Source organism: Nilaparvata lugens, unplaced genomic scaffold, assembly GCF_014356525.2.
Source record: "Nilaparvata lugens isolate BPH unplaced genomic scaffold, ASM1435652v1 scaffold4224, whole genome shotgun sequence".
NCBI lineage: Eukaryota > Metazoa > Arthropoda > Insecta > Hemiptera > Delphacidae > Nilaparvata > Nilaparvata lugens.
In genome coordinates this window covers 4,541-28,054 of record NW_024090576.1, presented here as the reverse complement: position 1 = coordinate 28,054, position 23,514 = coordinate 4,541, and the positions used below count along the sequence as shown (strand labels likewise).

Genomic DNA, 23,514 nt, shown 5'->3' with positions numbered 1-23,514 from the left:
TGCAACTTGTAAAGCTAATCAGACCAATTTCCCATTCATCACTGCTCACATCAAGTGGTGGATAAAAGTCACTCTTTAGTATTGATGTCCTACCTCCAAAACACACATCATTGTTGTTGCCTGCTCAACATACAGTTGCACAATGAGTAGCATCAGCCAGCCTACACTAGACATTTATAGGGATGGAAATAATGTACAAGAGAGATAGTGAATCATTTATTTATTTTCATCAATCAAAAATTGTAAACACAATGCCCACAGATGTGTGAGTAAAGATCTTCCTGCTTCTGATCATAGTTGTACTCAATCCTCGATGCTGGCTCCAGTCCTTTGTGCATATAGTTGATAAACTCCTGTGGCGGACTCAGGTTGCCAAATCCATCAAAGTAGTGAGACACATCATCCTTCTTCACATAGCACACCCAATGTGTGCCAGCTCCAGTGCTGGTGTCCAGGTTGATAATGCCGCATTCTCTCCTCCAGGGTCCATTCAATGGTAGAGCATCCCGCATAAACACTCCTCGAAAGTGCTTCAGCTTCAGTCGACATGCATACTTGTAGAGATCAGCATTGGTAAGGGCTCGATCAGGTAGGGCAACTAGCGTCTTCTCTTGCCGCCACATTGACGGCGACGTGCCCCATTTCCCTGCGTCCTGAAATTAGAAGTGAGGAGATATTACAGGAAATTCTACAATAAATTGAAAAATTTGGCTATGGATTCAGTCACCAATAGAGTTAGAAAAAATTTTAGAGTGGTTGGGTGATGATTTCTAATTTGAATGAATGTATAAGCTTTTGCAATTTTCCTTCCTTTTCTCTTTGAAAAAACTTGTGATTTTCCTCTCTGTGTACTTCCTACTTTTTAATACAAAATTTTTTTTCAAATATTCTTATGATGTTTTAGGCTCCAATAATTAATCATACTAATTAAATTATACTAGTGATATGGTATATATAATACTAATATCTATATTCATTGAAATTAAATATGTCTATGATTGAAAAACATACTTGTGTGTGATTGTGTGTGTGAATGTGTTTTTTTTTTCAACTCCTACTCACGTACGAAAGCTTCTTGCTTTTTTGTGAGTAGTAAAACATATTGTTTGCAATAAATTTTATTCCATGAAGCTTCAAATTTGGATCTCCATCATCCAGTTGAAGCTATATCATCCAACGTCATACATCATACGTCAGTATCATCCAACTGATAATCAGCATCACGGTGGTTGGTTTTTTTGTTAAATATAAATTTTTTGTGGTTCATTATATCCACTGATTATTATTGCAGCTAGTTTTATAATTGTATGGATTTATCAAATTTGATTGTAATGAAAAATGAAACAAAAATTGAATTTGAATTTGAATTAGAGTCATCCAGGTTCTAACTGATCTGGTGTTTTCAAACGTTCTATTGCTAGTGTTGCACCTTTGCCATTAGATGATAGCGAATGATGCAAATCTCTTTAACATATTTTTTCTTTCTTCTTTGTTTTACAATTCTTCTAATGCAAAACGGGGCCCAGTCTATGTTAAAACTCAATTTGCATCATCCTTGATCAATCTTTGAACTTAGCGCATTGCCAGTATAGCAAACGTTTGGCAGATTTAGTGCATTGTTTTCAATATTTGTATCTTGTAATAATTCAATTTGTTGTCTAGTATATTTGATTAATTTCAAATTTGGTCCTTTTTCACTTGCTTTTGAATAATTTTGTGTTTTGTATCTTTATTCTTGCATTTCTCACTTGCGGAAATCGTTGTAGGTAGGTTTTGCTCCACTCGGCTTGTGTGGCGTGGTGTGCTGCTTCTTTGTTTCAACTCGATTCGGAATGTGGGAATTGGCCAGCTCTTGTTTTCAATTTTCGAATTGAATTTATTCCAGCTGAATTCAGTACTTTCATGTTTCATTGGCATATTTGCGAAAATATTGGCCTAATTCAATCAAACAACTTGTATGTCTTCACGGATTGGTTTGAATCTCAAACTGTGTTGGATTTTGGGAAACCCAATCAATCTCTCTCTACATCTCTCGAATCAATCTGCTACCGAATCTGTTCTACAATTCTACTACGATTGAATCTACCGATAAAGGTCTGCAGTCTCTATTGACAGTCGAAATTGCATCCACTTTGGGGTTCCATATACCCTCCACTCACTTGGTCGACTGTGCAATTTAGCATTCCACTTTGGGGTTACGTATACCCTCCCACTCTCTGGCCGGTATGGTGATGATGATTCCATTGCCGGAGCATTTCTTACAAATGCCTACAATCTTTGACAGCTTTCGACATCCTCAAGATACTCAGGTTGAGTAATTGTATATTCATCATAAATTTGTAATATCATCCATTTTATTCATTCATTTATCTATTTTCATTCATTCATTATCATTCATACTGCTATTGTTCATTTACTTATATAGATTTATCTTACTTATGAGCTGTGCTACAAAGGCAATCAAAGAGTTTGTCATTTCAGGACATTGAATAATATTCAAAATTTTGAATACAAAATCATTTTATTTTTTGAATTTGTTTCTTTACAATTTGAAAGTCTTTACAATTGGCATCACATTCAACTTATGTATTTGAAACTTACATCACAATTAATTCAACAATAAAATAAAAATTATTCACTACTAATTTTGCAATTATTCGCATTACCTATTGTTGGTAGGACGAGTTGCATTCAGGACTCAGCCTACCTGGTCCTCTATTAATTTTGCTACCAGAAAAGTTATTTTGATAGATATCAGGCGCATATTCATCAGAAAGAAAGAAGAGAACCTAATAACATCAGGACATGAACCACAGTATATATTAGACTATCAGTATTTTGTGTGGCTGATGACATGAGTAGGAATTATTATATTATTATAGGAAAAATCATAGTGCAATACTGAACGTAGTGGCAGTCACTTTGATGAGCTTGTGTAGTATTTTTTGTGGGTCAGCTGTTTACAAAACACAGTTGCGCTGGCAGTCTAAAATGACTGATGAAATGTTACGTTATTAGCTAGCCTGAGTAAACTTTTGAATGTTTCGCATGCTTACTTATCAAAGATAGTTTTATATCGTAACTGTAGCTTGAGGTACTTTTCAGAACACTGAATTTCTCTCGCCTGATTGTTATTAAAGATCCCAGTCCAGCACACCACGTATATAATACGTATTTTTAGGTCAATCTTGGTAAACTAGTATTTTTAAATACGTATAGTTTACATATATTATACTGAAAATTTTGAGATTGAAAAACTTAATGAATTTCTGTTGGAGTTGAGCTTAAATGGCTGTGTCACTGATATTTGACTGAATTGGAGCGATTTTATGGCATATTCGTCGATAAAATGAATGTATACTGAAAGTAAATGATTTACATCAATATACTTAACAGAAAAGACATATTATTTACGTATATTTACGTACAATATACATTCAAGTATTCAAAAAAGAACATAATGAATTCTAGTTGTAGCTGAGCTAAAACAATTGGGCTATTAATTTTTTGTTTGATTAGAAGTGATTTCATGGCTCCTATTTCTCAATAAATTGAATATATTCTGGAAGTAAATCATTTACTATAAATATATTTCTCATAATTGACATCCAACAGACAATCCAACTTCAAAGTACAACTTGATAAAACAGAATTTTTACGTAAAGAAGTTAGTTTTCTCGGACACTAGTGACACCAAACGGAGTTAAACCAATCCTGACAAAGTCGAAGCGATAAAAGAAATCCTATCCCTAAAACAACGAAAGAGATAAAAGGATTTCTTGGACTCTAGGATACTATCGAAAATTCATCAACAACTTTGCTCATTTAACAAACCTCTAACTAAATGTTGAAAAGAATGCTAAAATAGATATACAGGACCAGAGTACATTAAGTGTTTTGCAACTTTTATTTCATGGTTTTATTTCCATGTTTCATGAAAATGTTTTCAACCTTGATTATGACTCGCCTATGTTCTGGTTCCTGGGATCAGTCCTTCCGAGGATGTCAAGTGTCGAGGATGTCATTTTAGCCGCGGCGGCGTGTGTCGTGTTGTCAAAGCAACGTAGGCCGAGACGATACTGGGTGAGGCCGTCTCTGAATTCCAGAGCTACGTACAGTGGAAACGACCTGTTGGACGATTTAAATAGAGATGATGTCGACCCTCTATCAGGTGAACTGAGAACGGACGGAAGTTTTAAAAACTTTGTAAGAATGACCAGTGAGGATTTTGAATATATAACTTTAATGATTGGTCACAAAATTTCGAAAATGGATACGAATTACCGAAAGGCTATTTCTGTAACGGAAAAACTAGCCGTAACCTTGCGTTTTTTAGCTACCGGAGATTCATACACAAGCTTGAGTTACCTGTTCAAGATATCAAAATCAACCATATCTTTGTTTGTACCTGAGGTGTGCGAGGCTTTAATAGATCTTCTGAAGGATAACATAAAGGTAATACGTTATAAGTAGACTATACATAGCCTATATTTGTTATTTTGACAGCCATTTTTAAATAATATAATATAAAATATTGTTGTTAACACTCAGAACCTGTTTAAGAACCCCCCGCTCTCGCCCCTAAAAGGTCCTAGGGTATTTTATGGCAAATATATTTTTATAATTTTAAGCAATAAATCTACTACTGGTATTTCGCTTTATTTGTACCAGAAGTGTGTGCTGCTCTGATACTAGACGCTAATGCTTGTATTATAAAGTATTATAACCCTGTCCAGACAGGGTTACTGACACTTGAGTCGAGACAGGGTGGTTCGAGTGATCACGTGAGTGAGAGTGGAGGTGGCAGCGTAGGGGATGGCGGGGAAATGTTTCTGTTTCGTGTTTCAACGGCACATAGTGACCGAAACTAGTGTTGCAAACAAAAGTTTGCAACTCCCTTTGATCTTTACCGACTTCAGGTGGAAACAAAAATTTCTGTTGCAAACACTGAAAACTGTTTGCAACAGCGAAATGTTTCGTCTAAAAATGCGCGTTTTTAGAGATGTTTGCAACTTCTGTTTGCAACTCGTGTTCAACTCCGGTGTAAACGCGGCTTTAGTCAGAACAAAGACAGTGCTGATTTGCCTTGTGCATATGCAAGTGGAACCCTCAACGAAACTGAAATGAACTATTCAACTATTGAAAAAGAACTTTTAAGCCGCGTTTACACCGAAGTTTCAAACAAAAAGTTGCAAACTTTTATTGCAAACAGCAGTTGCAAACAGTAGTTTCAAATAAAAGTTTGCAACTTTTATTTCATGGTTTTATTTCCATGTTTCATGAAAATGTTTTCAACCTTGATTATGACTCGCCTATGTTCTGGTTCCTGGGATCAGTCCTTCCGAGGATGTCAAGTGTCGAGGATGTCATTTTAGCCGCGGCAGCGTGTGTCGTGTTGTCAAAGCAACGTAGGCCGAGACGATACTGGGTGAGGCCGTCTCTGAATTCCAGAGCTACGTACAGTGGAAACGACCTGTTGGACGATTTAAATAGAGATGATGTCGACCCTCTATCAGGTGAACTGAGAACGGACGGAAGTTTTAAAAACTTTGTAAGAATGACCAGTGAGGATTTTGAATATATAACTTTAATGATTGGTCACAAAATTTCGAAAATGGATACGAATTACCGAAAGGCTATTTCTGTAACGGAAAAACTAGCCGTAACCTTGCGTTTTTTAGCTACCGGAGATTCATACACAAGCTTGAGTTACCTGTTCAAGATATCAAAATCAACCATATCTTTGTTTGTACCTGAGGTGTGCGAGGCTTTAATAGATCTTCTGAAGGATAACATAAAGGTAATACGTTATAAGTAGACTATACATAGCCTATATTTGTTATTTTGACAGCCATTTTTAAATAATATAATATAAAATATTGTTGTTAACACTCAGAACCTGTTTAAGAACCCCCCGCTCTCGCCCCTAAAAGGTCCTAGGGTATTTTATGGCAAATATATTTTTATAATTTTAAGCAATAAATCTACTACTGGTATTTCGCTTTATTTGTACCAGAAGTGTGTGCTGCTCTGATACTAGACGCTAATGCTTGTATTATAAGTATTATAACCCTGTCCAGACAGGGTTACTGACACTTGAGTCGAAACAGGGTGGTTCGAGTGATCACGTGAGTGAGAGTGGAGGTGGCAGCGTAGGGGATGGCGGGGAAATGTTTCTGTTTCGTGTTTCAACGGCACATAGTGACCGAAACTAGTGTTGCAAACAAAAGTTTGCAACTCCCCTTGATCTTTACCGACTTCAGGTGGAAACAAAAATTTCTGTTGCAAACACTGAAAAACTGTTTGCAACAGCGAAATGTTTCGTCTAAAAATGCGCGTTTTTAGAGATGTTTGCAACTTCTGTTTGCAACTCGTGTTTCAAACTCCGGTGTAAACGCGGCTTTAGTCAGAACAAAGACAGTGCTGATTTGCCTTGTGCATATGCAAGTGGAACCCTCAACGAAACTGAAATGAACTATTCAACTATTGAAAAAGAACTTTTAAGCCACGTTTACACCGAAGTTTCAAACAAAAAGTTGCAAACTTTTATTGCAAACAGCAGTTGCAAACAGTAGTTTCAAATAAAAGTTTGCAACTTTTATTTCATGGTTTTATTTCCATGTTTCATGAAAATGTTTTCAACCTTGATTATGACTCGCCTATGTTCTGGTTCCTGGGATCAGTCCTTCCGAGGATGTCAAGTGTCGAGGATGTCATTTTAGCCGCGGCGGCGTGTGTCGTGTTGTCAAAGCAACGTAGGCCGAGACGATACTGGGTGAGGCCGTCTCTGAATTCCAGAGCTACGTACAGTGGAAACGACCTGTTGGACGATTTAAATAGAGATGATGTCGACCCTCTATCAGGTGAACTGAGAACGGACGGAAGTTTTAAAAACTTTGTAAGAATGACCAGTGAGGATTTTGAATATATAACTTTAATGATTGGTCACAAAATTTCGAAAATGGATACGAATTACCGAAAGGCTATTTCTGTAACGGAAAAACTAGCCGTAACCTTGCGTTTTTTAGCTACCGGAGATTCATACACAAGCTTGAGTTACCTGTTCAAGATATCAAAATCAACCATATCTTTGTTTGTACCTGAGGTGTGCGAGGCTTTAATAGATCTTCTGAAGGATAACATAAAGGTAATACGTTATAAGTAGACTATACATAGCCTATATTTGTTATTTTGACAGCCATTTTTAAATAATATAATATAAAATATTGTTGTTAACACTCAGAACCTGTTTAAGAACCCCCGCTCTCGCCCCTAAAAGGTCCTAGGGTATTTTATGGCAAATATATTTTATAATTTTAAGCAATAAATCTACTACTGGTATTTCGCTTTATTTGTACCAGAAGTGTGTGCTGCTCTGATACTAGACGCTAATGCTTGTATTATAAAGTATTATAACCCTGTCCAGACAGGGTTACTGACACTTGAGTCGAAACAGGGTGGTTCGAGTGATCACGTGAGTGAGAGTGGAGGTGGCAGCGTAGGGGATGGCGGGGAAATGTTTCTGTTTCGTGTTTCAACGGCACATAGTGACCGAAACTAGTGTTGCAAACAAAAGTTTGCAACTCCCTTTGATCTTTACCGACTTCAGGTGGAAACAAAAATTTCTGTTGCAAACACTGAAAAACTGTTTGCAACAGCGAAATGTTTCGTCTAAAAATGTGCGTTTTTAGAGATGTTTGCAACTTCTGTTTGCAACTCGTGTTTCAAACCCCTACAATGGTTATTCTATGAAAGAACCGAATTCAAAATTATTAAGATGGAGACTGAAATTAGAAGAATTTGATTATGACATATGCTATAAAAAAGGAACAGCAAATCAAAACGCAGATGTCCTTTCCCGAATTCATTGAATAATAACAATACACACAACCAAAACTCACCTAGATTATTCAGTGATATTGATGCGATTATAAATGAAGCCATTGAAAATGTAGTGAATATCATACCTAACGAGGATGCACAATCTATGATAGCTAACGTGGATGATAACAAAACGTTATTTCAAAGATTAGGGCCCGATTTCACCAAACACCAAACCAACAGTTTAACAAAATGAAATCTGCTGTTTGGCCGTAAACGACCGAATCGAATTTCACCACACTCGTTTAGGGTCACGTGACTCCGAAAACTCCAGTTCAAACTTACCGGCAAGTTTGGTCGGTTAGCCTTCGAAAACGGGCGATTATAACCTATAAACCTATATAACTTATAAACGATTATAACCTATTTTCGTGTAGCCTACTGTAATCGTAAAGAGCTGATCCGAATGTTAGGTCACACACACTCATGTATTGACATTTCAAATAATGTTGTTCAATAGTCAGTTGATTATTTTGATATTGTTGGATTTAGTTATAAGTTTGTTAGTTAATTCATTAGGCAGTAGTTATTAAAATTGTTGAATTCGCTTCCTATTTTTAACCAATCCAACAGTTTCAATAATTTATTTAAAGTAATAAGTCTTCTTACATTCAATAATATTGAAATGTTTTCTATTAGATCAATGAGAACTGTTCATATATATATGCAGAGGCTCCCCAATCGTTTCCCACTCAACGTTTTCTCCATGAGTTTCTTATTAAACTACCTAATATATATAAATGACCCAATCAAAACTAATTAACAGATAAAAACGAATAAATATTCGATTACAAATAATACCTATAGCTAATTTACAACACCGGAAAAACTATAGAAACAAGAAAAAGGCAACTTATACGTATATGTATGACTGTTTGGTTTGCAAGGGCATTTTTCCAAGTGTATTGAAAAACATTAAGGTATTACTTGTACATAAAAAAGGCGATAAAAAAACTTCTGACCATCAATTATTGTACCTGTGATATCCAAAGTATTCAAGGCCATAATGCAAGACCAGATATCAAGTCATTTTGAAAGCTTTGGTATGTTACTGAAAAACAATTTGGCTTCAGGCCATGTAATGAAGTTACAAGACTAGTAAATAGTGTTGTTGATTATTTGGATAAGGATCTTTCTGTTAGCTTTAGGTCATATGCTGGTATGTCTTACGATACGGTACTGGCATAACGTACTTGGTAGCAAACTTTCTTATTATGGCTGCAATTCTGAATGAATCGATCTCGTTATGTCATATTTAAAAGACCGCAACCAGATTGTTTACAGAGATTGTCAGTTCTCTAAAGCCGTGTTTTCGTAACGGGCAGACGACAGAATTCACTTTCAATTAACATGGTTCTTATGGGAGTGTTCACCCATCGACAGAAAGTTGAGCAGAAAAAAAGAACTGTTCAAATCAGAAACGAACTGTCGTTCATTTTGCCGTTCTTTTTAAGGCCTATCAACACAATGCTATTTTGCTTCGACCGATCACTGCTCGTGAACCGTTTTGTCGAAAAAGAACTAATTTCGGGATTCTGTCGACGGGAACAGAGACAGCTTCGAATTCTTTTTCTGCTCTGATCACGTGACACCGGCAGAATAATTCTTTCTCTGGATCAGAGCAGACGCCATGTTCTTTTTAACCTCAATCTTTGATTAATTTCTTTATTCTTATAATTTTTACAAGAGAATTGAAAATGGATTTACAACAGAAAGGCGTAAAATTCATTATAAATTTGATGCGACAGTTCAAAGTTTTGTACTTTCCAGACCTGCACAACGAATTACCTATTTGAAAAATAGAATATGGTTAAAAATTGCTGATATGATAGAGGATTCAAGTAAGTAGACTTAAAATTCTCATAATAAAGTAGTCTAGATCTACCGTACACAATTTAATATAATTTTTATAATTAGACTACCAGCATGTTTACAATTTTTATTCAGGTAGCCTACTGTAGTAGGCCTTTAATAACCTAGTCTCTAGGTCTAAATTGCTATCTTTTTCTTATCTCAAGAAGTTAGAAGTTGATGAAAGTTTATTTATTTATTTAAAGTATAATTCTACTATTTAATAATAATGTAATTGTAAAGCCTAGAGTAGGCTGTTTTTTTATGGTAGAGGATTATCACAAGAAAGAGATAAATCTAATCAGTTATTTAAACTCATTCAAGCTTGATTGATTAGATTAACATTAAATAATCAGATTCAAAACATTATTCAACCAAGATAACATTTTGCATTTCATTATAAGATAAGATAGCATTTCATGCTAACAATCTTTTGTATTTTCATTGAGTTGGCCTGATTACAAAATACATTTTTTATAATGCAGCTACAGTAGTAGTTTTCACAAACAAATTTATTCAAACTAACATCATGATTTGACTTTGAAGCATTTCATTACATTCGAAGTCCTAAACTTCTATTATCCTAGTTGCACCTCGAAATATTGTACACCCCATAATTTATCAATACAAAAGTAACCTGACTATTAGAACATTTACTTTGTCTTTGGTACCTTTCTATGAATTAATCTTCTTTTAATTGATAATTTTAATTCACTTGAAAACAAAATTACATAGATTGTTAACCTATAGAAATAACTTGATCAGAGTCAGTGTAATTGAATATTGAAAGAAGATAAAATAGGTACTATTTTCTGGTTGACCATGCTACCAAACTCATTTAAAACTAAAATAGTAATGTATTTGAAACACTTATTCATGCTCTATTGATCGATATATTGCGTGAGGCCAGGTAAATCAATGTAAATAGTATAAATTAAAACACGAGACACACAACATAGATGGATTAAAGACACTGAAAAACTTACATTATAATCGGAAATATTCAAGAACTGAGTCCCTTTTCTCGACCAAACAGAGAGTGTAATGTAAGTTTTTAGTGTTTTTAATCTAAGCTATCCATGTCGTGTGTCTCTTGTTTTAATTATATTATAAAACTTTAAAGTGTTTTCTGTTATGTGCTACGAATGTAAGTGTAATGTATGTAGCTATGAGGTTGGCAGACGTGGTTGTTTTCGCGCTCTGTGTGGTGATAAAGGTTATGTTGGCATGAAGAATCGTAGAAGTAATAAAGTGAGTTATTTAAAGTAAGTGGTTGTGTTTTATTTATGGTTATCATATTTTACATTGGCAACAAGAAATTGGAAGTTTCATTAGGCGTGTTATGGCGGCGTTTATAGGACATATTGGAGCGTTTGATGCCAGTGAGGAAACATGGGAGTCGTACATCGAGAGACTTGAGATTTTTATGGATGCAAACGACATCAAAAAAGATAAAAAGGTTTCAACGTTATTGTCTATAATGGGACTCAAAACATATAATCTACTGAAACATTTGTGTGCTCGGATAAGCCTACTACAAAGAAATTTGAAGAACTTGTTAGCTTAGTTGGAACTCATTTAAATCCAAAGCCTTCCTTTATTGCTGAAAGGTACAAGTTCAGTTTGTGAAATCAGCAAGAACACGAATCAATTGCTGATTATATTGTCAAACTAAAAGAACTTTCAATCAATTGTGAATTTTAAGCAAATTGGCCAGATTATTTGCGTGATCGTTGGTGAGTGGTCTGCGGAGTGATGCAATCAAAAAGAGGCTGTTAGGCGAACATGAGTTAACGTATGATGCAGCGGTAAAAATTGCCTTGAGTATGGAGTTAACAGACAAGGAGGCGGCTTCATTATCATCAGTTCCAGTAGGCCTCCAAAGGGAGGAAAAGATCGCGCAGCTTCAGCGTCATGGTGGAGGAGGTAACAGGCCGGTGGAGAGTCAAGGGCGTGGCCAATCAACAGTTCATGGACAGCACGGTGCCTGTTTCTGTTGCGGCAAGTACGGCCACCGCGCTGGAAATTGCAGATTCAAATCGTACAAATGTAACAATTGTGGGAAAAGTGGACATTTAGTTAAAGTCTGTAAAGCAAAGGGTAAGTCTTCTTATTCATTTAATAATAAAGCACAAAACTATGTGGATTGTGCAGATGTTGGGGGTAATGGTGGTTTTAAATATCGAGATGATGATGAAAATTGTAATGAAAATCATTATTTAACCAATCTATATACATTGAAGTCAGAGTATGAGCGTGACAAAATTAATAGTGTAACAAGAATCAAGCCAATCACACTAGAATTAATAGTTGAAAACAAACCTCTCTTATTTGAGGTTGACAGTGGGGCTTGTGTATCAGTAATTAATGTAAGATGTTATGAGGAAACCTTTTCTCATCTGGAATTGCAGCCAACAAATTTAGTTTTAAGTTCATATACTAATAATCCAATCATACCTAAGGGCAAAGTGGCAGTTACAGTCAAACATAAGAACAGGGAACACCAATTGACATTCTATGTAATAACAATGGTGCAAATCCATTGATTGGTAGAGACTGGATGAGAGACCTCAAATTGGTAGTTCAAATCCCAGAAGCTAAAAATTTGCATTCCGTAATTAGTAAACAACCCATTAATAACTCGGAAGTAGGTTTAGTTCATGAGACAGAGTTGATAAACGAGTTGTATAATAAATATCCAGGTGTTTTCACAGACAAGTTAGGTTGCTATAAGGGTGAGTCAGCACGTTTAGAGTTAAAGGATAATGTTTATCCTAAGTTTTTGAAACCTAGGACCATCCCTTATGCATTGCAAGACAAAGTAAAAGCAGAAATAGAGAGGCTAGAGCAGGAAGGCATTTTGGAAGCAGTAAGCAACAGTGAATGGGGTACTCCTATTGTACCTGTAATAAAAAGAAATGGTGAATTGAGAATATGTGCCGATTTTCTTAGTTCTACTGTTAATAAATGCTTAGTTGTGAACATCATCCAATTCCTAAAATTGAGGACTTGTTTAATAGATTACAAAAAGGTGAAAAATATTCAAAAATCGATTTGTCACAAGCATATCAGCAAGTAAGACTTGATGAAGGATCCAAACATATTTGTACTATAAGCACTCCTTGGGGCCTTTTCAGATATAATAGACTGCCATTTGGTATTGCTTCAGCACCTGGTATTTTTCAACAAATTATGGAAAAAATTCTGGCTGAAATTCCGGGAGTAGTTTGTTTTCTTGATGACATCTTAGTTAGTGGAAAAAACTTGACAGAGCATTATGATAGGTTAACAGAAGTATGTAAGAGATTGGATGCTAATGGTTAGCAGTAAGTAAGAATAAGTGTGAGTTTTTCAAAAAAACGGTGGAGTATTTGGGATTTATTATTAGTAAGGAGGGATTGAGAACAGCACCAAGTAAGATTGCGGCTATAACAAATGCCCCTACTCCAACTAATGTGAGTCAACTCCAAGCATTTCTGGGATTAGTAAACTATTATTGTAAATATGTGCCTAAATTAGCAACAATTGCAGCCCCTCTGCATCAACTGTTACGTAAAGATAGTGTTTTCAACTGGTCAGTGTCATGTCAACAAGCCTTTGAATTGATTAAAAGTAAATTAATTGCAGCGCCTATACTAGCACATTATGATGCTAAGTTGCCACTTCAATTAGCTACCGACTCATCAGCTTATGGTTTAGGTTGCGTACTGAGTCAGATTCAAAAAGATGGATCAGAAAAACCAATTGTTATGCTTCTAGAACTTTGTCAAAAGCTGAGAAAGGATATTCTGTGATTGATAGAGAAGCATTGGCTATTGTTTATGGTATAAAAAGGTTTAATCAGTATTTGTATGGTAATAAGTTTACATTACTAACAGACCATAAACCGTTATTATCTATATTTGGGTCGAAGAAAGGATTGCCAGTATATGCAGCTAGTAGGCTGCAGAGATATGCCTTGTTTTTGACAAATTATGATTTCAATATCAAGTATATTACATCTAGAGCCAATGCCAATGCAGATTGCTTATCAAGACTTCCATTGAATGTAAAAGATTTTGTTTTTGAAAATGATAATGTGGACTATGTGGGTACATATTTACAGTTTATCACAGAAAATGACATTCCTATTGATTTCAACTGTGTGAAATTAGAAACAAGTAAAGATACACTATTAAAAAAAGTTTACAGTTATGTTATGTATGGTTGGCCAGAGGGTAAGCTTAATTCAGACATGGAAGATATGAGACCATTTTTCCAAAAACAACATGAATTAGTTATAGAGCAGGGTATTCTGATGTGGGGACATAGAGTTATTATTCCTTCCTGTTTACGCAAAGCTTTGCTGTCAGAATTGCATTGTGGACATTTAGGCATTATAAAATGAAAGCTATGGCAAGGTCGTATTTTTGGTGGCCAGGTATAGATGCTGATATAGAATGTTGGCTAATAGTTGTGGAGCTTGCTTAGAACAAAGGCAACTCCCTTCTAAGAGTGTTTTACATGTGTGGGAATTTCCCAAGAAACCGTGGGAAAGAATTCATCTTGATTTCTTGGGTCCAATCAATTCACAAATTTATCTTATAATCATTGATGCACATTCTAAGTGGTTAGAAGTAGAGAAAGTGAATTCTACAGCTGCTAAAGAAACCATTTCTAAATTGAGACCTATTTTTGCTCGTTTTGGTCTCCCTCAGTACCTTATTTCAGATAATGGCCCACCTTTTACATCCAATGAATTTAATGATTTTCTCAAGGCTAATGGTATTAGACATACCTTTTCACCTCCTTTTAGACCGGCGACTAATGGACAGGCCGAAAATAGTGTAAAAGTAACAAAAAACAAATAAAATGTGCTCTTCTAGAAAGTGAAAATGTGGAATTGGCTTTGTGTAGATTTTTATTAGCATATCGAAATGCGATTCATGCTACTACAAATGAGAGTCCTGCTATGTTAATGTTCAATAGACCATTAAGGTCACGTTTGGATTTAATTAAACCAAATTTGCAAAGAGTTGTTTATGATAAACAAGACAAACAAGTGGAAAATTATCGGGGAGGTAAGACTAGGGATTTTGTTGTAGGGCAACCTGTGATTGTTAGGGACTACAGGGACAAAGGAAATGGATTGAGGCAAACATTGTTGAAAAATTAGGTCCAGTAACATATTTGGTGAAACTAAATAATGATGTAATTTGGAAACGTCATGTGGATCAAATTGTTAGTGCGCATTACACAGCTAAAGAAACGACATTCACATGTGATTTATTGTTGACACCACCGAAAGTGAGCTTAGAAGTGGGAGTTCAGAGAGATATAATTAATCTGGTTAAGGCATCGCCAACTGATCACATCCCAATCCCTATTCAATCCCCTGGCAGGGAATTACCTTCCAGGATTCCACAAAACAGAAAGTCACAGCCTCAGCTGTCGGGTGAAGTGTCTAATGATAACTCCTCAGAATCAGAAATGAATAGATATCCAGTAAGGTTGAGAAAGCCAGTGGAAAGATTTAAATTTAAGATTCAGTTTGTAAGAGATAATTAAAATAATTAGTAATTATTTTTTCATAAAAACTAACTATTTTGTTATTGTAATTTGACTTGTGTTTGCATTGTTCATGATTTCGATTTTTGAGTGTCACTGGTAATAGTTCTCTTATTGTTGAAATATTTTGTAAAGTTGAAGGGAGGAATTGTAATGTATGTAGCTATGAGGTTGGCAGACGTGGTTGTTTTCGCGCTCTGTGTGGTGATAAAGGTTATGTTGGCATGATGAATCGTAGAAGTAATAAAGTGAGTTATTTAAAGTAAGTGGTTGTGTTTATTTATGGTTATCATATTTTACAGTAAGTAGGCTATATACTTATAGTATGTATAGTTTATCTAATGTAAATAGTTTTTCGAGGCCCAGTTCACTTCTAATTTATTCAAAGTCCAAACTATGTATTATCATTGATGATTAACTTCACTTTATCTCCAAAATGGATATATGTTGAAAGATTAAATATGTTTCTTTTTTCAGGTACTATTTACAAACAAAATATTGAAGAGAATGTGCTCAAAAGGAAATGCATATGAATTCTTTTTTGTTGACCAGGATGGAAAAATTCTTTGGAACCCATGGTTAGAATAAGTTAGTTAGGTAAGATAAAATTACACCCATTTTTCAAACTTTATATAGGCGATGTCATTTTATACAGTTTCCCATTTTTTCAAAAAGTTTATCCACTTCGATGTTTTATTATCGATTTGATGTTAGATATTCAAATAGTAAGACATAACTATTGTATGTGACTAAAATGATTGAAATACTGACTGAATTTTGAAATCATTAATAGCTTACAGTATACAATATTTCAAAACAACGTGAAACCACATGAGATGAAGATGGACAGTTGAGAAGAATGTTTAAAAAATAATGTATTCACTGTTTCAGGGAATAGAGCTGTTCATAAAATTTGGGATTCCTTCCATAAAGAAATAATTTATGTAACAGAATCTAATAATGTGATAACATTAAATCAATAATTTGATGTTAAAATGTTATCACATTGTTGGTTTATTGGAATTTCTCATATTATACTTTGTCATTATTGGGGGGTTCTTCCCAAGAAATATAATTAAAAACTTATACAGATTACAAACAATCAATTCCAGAATTCACTTTGCAAAGTTTTTTTATAATGAATAATAAATAATTATCAATAACTTTTTGATTTCAGGCCTAGAGGTGTACCAGCCAGAAGTAGAGGATGACAAAGAAAATCAACTATGAATAATATTCCATGGATATGATTCATGTATGATGTAGTAGCCTACAGAAGAAAGAGATGGACTAATCTAAGAAATATATTCATTTTTTCAGTACATCTTGATGTGTTATTTCATCTATTCATAATAATATCTTCTTTTTCTGATCGCTCCTGCTAACTGCTTCAATTCAGGTAGTTTTGAAGAAAACAGCAAGTGACATGAAGCTAATAAAATGAGTTTTGATGGTTTATACTTGAGGATTTTTAAAATTATATTCAACCCTACAGCATCGAACTCTTATTAACAACTTTATTGGTTGTATGGCTTCTACTTTTTTGGAAATAATAACATTATTTAACATTGCTGACTAGCAAATGCTAGAGGTAACGTGTAGTTAAATAATAGACTTTAATTGGATATAAAATAGGGTATCACAATTATGTATTGCATTAAGAATTAAGTAATAGTACTTATGTACTGCATTGAAGGGGTAATAATTCTTTGAATATGAAAAATAACTCAAGCAAAAGTTGAAAATATTATGTTCAAGCCACATAATATAAGCCAATATAATCACTTTCAATTCTACCTTCTAGGCTATATTTCCAAAGTTTTGATTAAAATTAATAAGCTTTTAGAACATTATAGTAATAAGGAGTTTGAATGGCTACTCTAGTTCTAATTAATACCCTAATAAAGTATTAATTTTAATAGGGCAACTTAATGTTTAATTATAGAAAATAACTAGTAGGCCTACCCTAAAATATTCAAAAAGCATGAGCATGCAGTTTCTAATTATGTCATTGTCAAGAGAGTCCTTATTGAACAAGTCGAAACTAATCATGTTTCATTTTGGAATATCACAAAGGTACTAGTTACCTTCTATAATTAATAGATATTTATCCATTTTAAAATAGGCTATGTGTTTTTTAAAGTACCATAACAGACCCTGTTTATTCTAGCAAGATATAGTTATCTCAACAATAATATTAGAATTAGTTCGCCTGTTTGAATACACTTTTTACATGTCATATGTGTACAGTAATCTATAATAATAATAATTTTTAATATTCGTATAGCTTTTACTGGTGAGGAGTCCCTAATTGAACCTTGCCTGAAAAGGCATATTGATTTAGGCAGGCAATGGGCCTCACGATTCTTATTTAAGTATATCAGCCGGGACCGTAACTATCCAATGATCAAAAGGGGACTGCTAAAATAAAATTGCCTAAAAACGTTAACAATATTATTTCTCTTGGTGTAATATAACCGTAGATTCCAAAAATGCCAAAAGTAAAGCACTCATTATTAATTTGATTTTTTTTCGATAGAGCTTCAATAGGCCTTTGAAGTTGAATACGGTACTCATAGTAGGTAGGTACTACCTACTATACACGATGTGATTCAAGAACATGCATTGACTCTGAAGGCAATTGATTCTAGTAATAAAATAATTATAATAATATATTATTAATAATGGAATGCTTCTAGTTAATAAAATAATATCTTATTAATAATGAAATACAATCAGTTACTTCAAATAATTCACCCTTACAAATTTCAAGCATAGGAAATGAAAAATTAACTCTTTGATTGACATGCCTATAAAGCATAAAATTAGCATAATTGAAGTAACTAATAGTTATTGTGGAAAAGTTATCTGAGTTATAAAAAGCAATTTATTTCTCTATCAAATTAAATATCCAATAATCATTTTAGAATTACTTTTGGACAACCCAAAAAGTTCATTACCCATAAACATAAAGCAAAATTCATGTCAAAGAACTAGTTCTTTGAATGCTACTGTTTCTGCCCGCTTGGGTGCGCTGCAATCGATTCTGCTTCTGCCCGTTACGAAAACACAGCTTTAGGGCAGGAAAGGACCGGTTATGGGCACTCAACGCTCCATACTTGAACAATACTATTAATAGCCTATATTTTAAGGAATAATTGTAAAGGAAGGTACTCATAAAGCAGGATACTTTTTGCTGATGATTTTAATCTCAAAGTTAGTTTTGTAAATCCAAAACAGGAGTACAAAATTTTCTAGATGATAGCTCTGTACTCCTTAATGATTCAGTGAATAATGAAATCTCTCATTGAACCTAGAAAAAACTCTAATACTATGTCCACTTACATAGATATTCATCACCTATTCAGAAATAGGAATAATATCAAGCTCAAAAGCTCAGGATCACTACTTTGCCAAAAAAATCTTGTGTAGCCTATACATCTGTCTTTAAGTATACATCACTTGTGTATACTTGACAATTCTTTACTACTAGGAATCAACTCTTGTCTCTTGCATTCTTCAGAGAAGAAAATTGAAAACTACTGAAAGCCTAAATTTTATATAGACACGAATTTTATGTGATTGACTAGACCAAATATTTGCAGACTAGTACTATTATGTATTATCTAGTACCTATTATTGGACGTTTGTAAATGCATTGTTACAATGTCTTAATAAGAAGATTTTTTTCGTATGAGTGTTAGAAAAACAATCAATCTACGAGAGCACAACGAAGTTTTTAGGTTATAAAAATGACGTCAAGTGGGTTCACTGCCTTCACAATACCCCAAAACGACGGTTCAGAATCTTTGGTCAGGTTGTGCTGGTGAAATCCGTCAGCTTCAAAACTCTGTTCAGCCAGGAACCACAGTTTCGAAACCGGCGGTTTCAGAAACTTGGTGAAATTGGGCCTAGGAAAGAAACCGGTACAGATGATAATGAAACCCCATTTAGAGGATTTGAAAACGAAACCCTTTTCGAGGATTCGAAAACGAAACCCCTTTTCAAGGATTCGAAAATGATGAACCAGATTTCATAGGTCCTGCTGAAGATGAGTTCATAGAAAATAATTCTCATACTCAACATTCCAATACGAAAGTAACACATCAGTAGAAATACAGTTTCAGATGACCCAGTTAACTATGCTAAAAACCAGTCATTGAAGCTTGTGAGCAATAACCCAAAGAAAGTCACTATTCATAAAATATTGATAGTAAACAAGAATGATAGTAGAGATATCTGAGAATAATTTCGATAAAAAGTGATTGAATTCGTGAAAGAATATTTAGTGCCTAATGTTAGATATAGCTTGTATTTTGAAAATGAATTCTATGAAAGATTTGCTTCAGTGATTGCCAAAATTTTTAAATTTCAAAACTCATGCTTGTACGATGTAAAGTTAAAGTACTTGATGTAACACATGAAGATGAAGAATAGAAACTATTGATATTATCATATGGAAAAACGAATCACAGAGGTATACAAGAAACGTACGATAAGATAAGAAGAAAATACTATTGGCCCAACATGAAAAATTATATTCAAAATTTTATTAACAAATGTGAGACATGTCTCAAAACAAAGTACGAACGAAATCCACTAATTTAGAAATGAACTTGACACCGACAGCTACAAGGCCGCTTCAAATCATTCACATGGACAGTATAACATTTGAGAAAAAGAAATTCTCATGATCATTGATAGTTTTTCAAGATACGCACAATGCTATCCAATAACAAGTTGTAACAGTGTTGAGGTAGCAGACAAACTGCTTAGTTTCTTTTCCACCATGGTATCCCTCAACTATAGTTGCCGACAATGGATGTGAATTCAATAATGGCTTAGTAAAGGAATTGACAGAATTGCACAAAATCAAAAGCACTGGATAAGTACTCAACATCCGCCTCAAATGGCTTAGCCGAACGTTTTCATTCTACGATAATTGAGCACATCAGAATATTCAATAATCGCGACGAGTTCAAAACAGAAACAATTGAAAGTAAAGTAGGCCTAAAGTACGCCGTAATTGCTTATAACAATAGCATTCACTCGGTAACAAAACTGACACCTTGGAAGTTTTATACGGACACATAGAATCTAATCCCATTCTCGAAATTGACATTCAAACAGATTTATTAACGAATAGTTAGTAATCACAAAGAAAAAACTAAACGACTATTTGACCATATACAGGAAATAAACCGAAGTAGAAAAGAAATGTCATCAACGAAAGGAACAAAGATCGAGAAGAACTACAAAATTCCAAAAGGAGTTTATGTGAGGAATTTACAAGAACAAAGTTAAACTAAAAATAAATTCAACAAAGAAACTCTCCTATCAGTGAATCGAGAACTTAAAACTGCCAAAATAAATCCCCGACATCATAACACTGGAGAGAAAATTCATTTATCCAAGATAAAAAGACCTAGAAAGTTTAAGAAACTGAACAAGATCAAACTAATGAGAGAACTGAACAGTAAAACCGATCCTAATTCAAATCCTGTTCTTCCAGGTTCCTCCTCTGCCTAATGGTATGGCGAATCATCTTCTAAAGCTGAAGAATTCAGGAATATAAGTAACAATCTAGGAATAATTGCAGCAGATTTAGGCTCTGCAAAGTAGAGATTTCAAAACACACTTTCATCCACTATTATGAACTAGAAAGTATTTTTGATCATGTTGATAATTTGAATATGTATTATGATAAGGTATCTGAAAATATTAGAAATAAGATTCCAATAATGGAAAATGTAGAATATATAACTGATAATGGTAGTAAAGCAAGAGATATAGTAAACTATTTGAAATTTATTAATCATACTAGGAATGTAATAGAAGATAAGTTAGATATCATAAGTGTTATAATGATAAGAGATCTAAAAGAGACTATTGAATGGCATAGGAGCCGCAATAAAATTTATTACTGGAAATTTGGACTCGTATGATGGTGAAAGATACGATTATTTACTTGAACATTTGAAAACTAATCAGAACAGTTTGATTGATCAAATATCAGCCCAATATTCATTGAGTTCAGAACTTATTGCTGAGTTTAATCAGACGTTGAACATTGTTAATTATAATTTCAATGAGTTGGAGAATAAATTAAATGTAAATGATAAGCTTAGCGACTATGTAGAACTAGAGAAATTTAGAGATTTGCTGAACCAGTTGAATTTTATATAACATTGTATTAAGTTTGATCCAAGACATTGAAAACTCTTCAACATTTTGCAAATTGAAAGTTTTACATCCCAGCATTATTTCAACTAAAGAATTGTTTTATCAGATAACCAAGATTGCTGGTTACTATCAGAATAATTACGGTACCATTGAAAACTGAATTGAAAAATATGTGGGAATTCGAAAATTGATAAATGTAAACTGTAAACTAACGTCTAAAGAAATCATTTACTTTTTGAACTTACAATCGTAGATGAATCAAATTAACTTATACAAATTGTTTTCTGTACCTAGTATGTTTCAAAATGGATATGTAACTATTATTCCTAAGGTCAGATACTTACTCAAGTCAAACGATAATTATAATAGAAAAGAAATATCAATGAAGGTCTAACTAGTGAATGCACTAGAAAAACAAGTTCAAATTTTATTTGTTCTGTAGAAAGTTTATGTAATGACAAATTGAAATGTGAAAAAGAAATTATGAATCAGGAACTACATCAAACTGTAAATATAGTAAGATGAAAATAGGTAATAGTATTGTAAAATGGATTCAGAATTGAATAGCTATTGTGTTCTTTCAAATGAGAAAACAAAAATTGACAAGCAAGCAGAAACGATAACAAAATCTGTAAGGAGTTTATTTAATCAATAGCAACAACAATACATATTATTATAATGGTAAAATACTTAATCATTGTCTGAATCAAAATATCGACCTAAGTTATTGAACCTAGACAACGTTATCAATAGTATGAATGAAGAACAAGAACCAGAATTCACAATTAATTTAGAAAATCTTAATTTTAATCCAATGCTGTAACAAGTACCCCCCATAAGGAAAGACAAGTATTTTCACTACAAACATAAGTTCTTGGACAATATTTTGTATGTAATCTTATATCTGTAATATTACATTTTTCTTCTCACATTGGAATCGAATCTTCAATTCGAGATCTATGAAACTTTATAGAAATATCAGAGTCATCAATAGACGGACAAAATTTTTCGACAGAGAATTTTATCGTAAATGATTGTTGCATTGTTCCATGGTGTCCCGAGGCTGAGAAACAGAATAAATAGTTTATTTAAATAGAGAATATATATGAAAGTTTAAAATAACAGTTTCAAAATAAAGTTTTATTGAGAACAGATGTAGAATGTGAATTCTAAACTTGTAAGTTATAATTTTTTGGTGACGTGTCTGTAAAATCGACACCGAACAAGGCGTTGGCTCTGTGACTTGAAACTTAGGTTTTTCCTGTTCTGCCTTCTCTAGAAAAATGGCTGGCTACGTGTGTTGTTGTAAAATTTTGCTCTGAATCATTTTCGTTTATTAATGTTTTAAATTGAGTTTTGGACATTTTTAGTGTTCTGTTTTGTTCATAATTTGCTATTTGTGTATTCAAGCCAATAGCCACTGTTTTTCAACTGTAAACTAGATAAGTATTTTAGTTCGTAGTTACTCTAAAAAATTAGGCTTATAAGATATAGTTCTTTGTGTATTTGTATAAATTCATCTGAAGATTATAAGTAGTTGTTGCTCTGAAAACTGGATTCTCATTCATAGGCGATAGATCCATTCACAATTTATCAAGAATCTATTTCATTGGAGCCGACAACTATCCTTAGGTTAATAGGTGTTAAATGCTATTCCAACCGATAAGGAAAAATTGGTAGCACGGCAAATGTACCCCTGTGGTGGGACCGAATTACAAAATAAATATGTCCCAAATGGTACACCATGAAATCCTGGTTATGAAAAATTATTAGTAGGATAGATATCTTGATAGGTTATGAATGGTATACTGCTGAGTGGGAAATCGGTTCAAGAGAGATCAAGTCCAATTGAATATATTATCAGTGCATATTACAAAATGGCAGACATTAGAAATGATTATGAATCTATAGCATTCTTAACACAAAAGTTTGATGATTTTGAAACAAGATCAAAGCTAGGTTTGATGAGATGAAGCAGAATTTGCTAGCATTAGACTAGAGCAGGTTAGTATAAACCTCTATTGAAAAATGCACATGAAACATTGAGTGAAA

At 33.8% G+C, this 23,514-nt stretch overlaps 1 long non-coding RNA gene across 1 annotated transcript; it reads left to right on the top strand.

The window, feature by feature from the left end:
* The first annotated feature begins 9,579 nt into the window (after nucleotides 1-9,579).
* Nucleotides 9,580-16,516, top strand: LOC120355684. The gene is made up of 3 exons (XR_005573742.1): nucleotides 9,580-9,722; nucleotides 15,757-15,876; nucleotides 16,457-16,516. It is a non-coding gene; the product is annotated as an uncharacterized LOC120355684 (long non-coding RNA).
* Nucleotides 16,517-23,514: the final 6,998 nt, after the last annotated feature.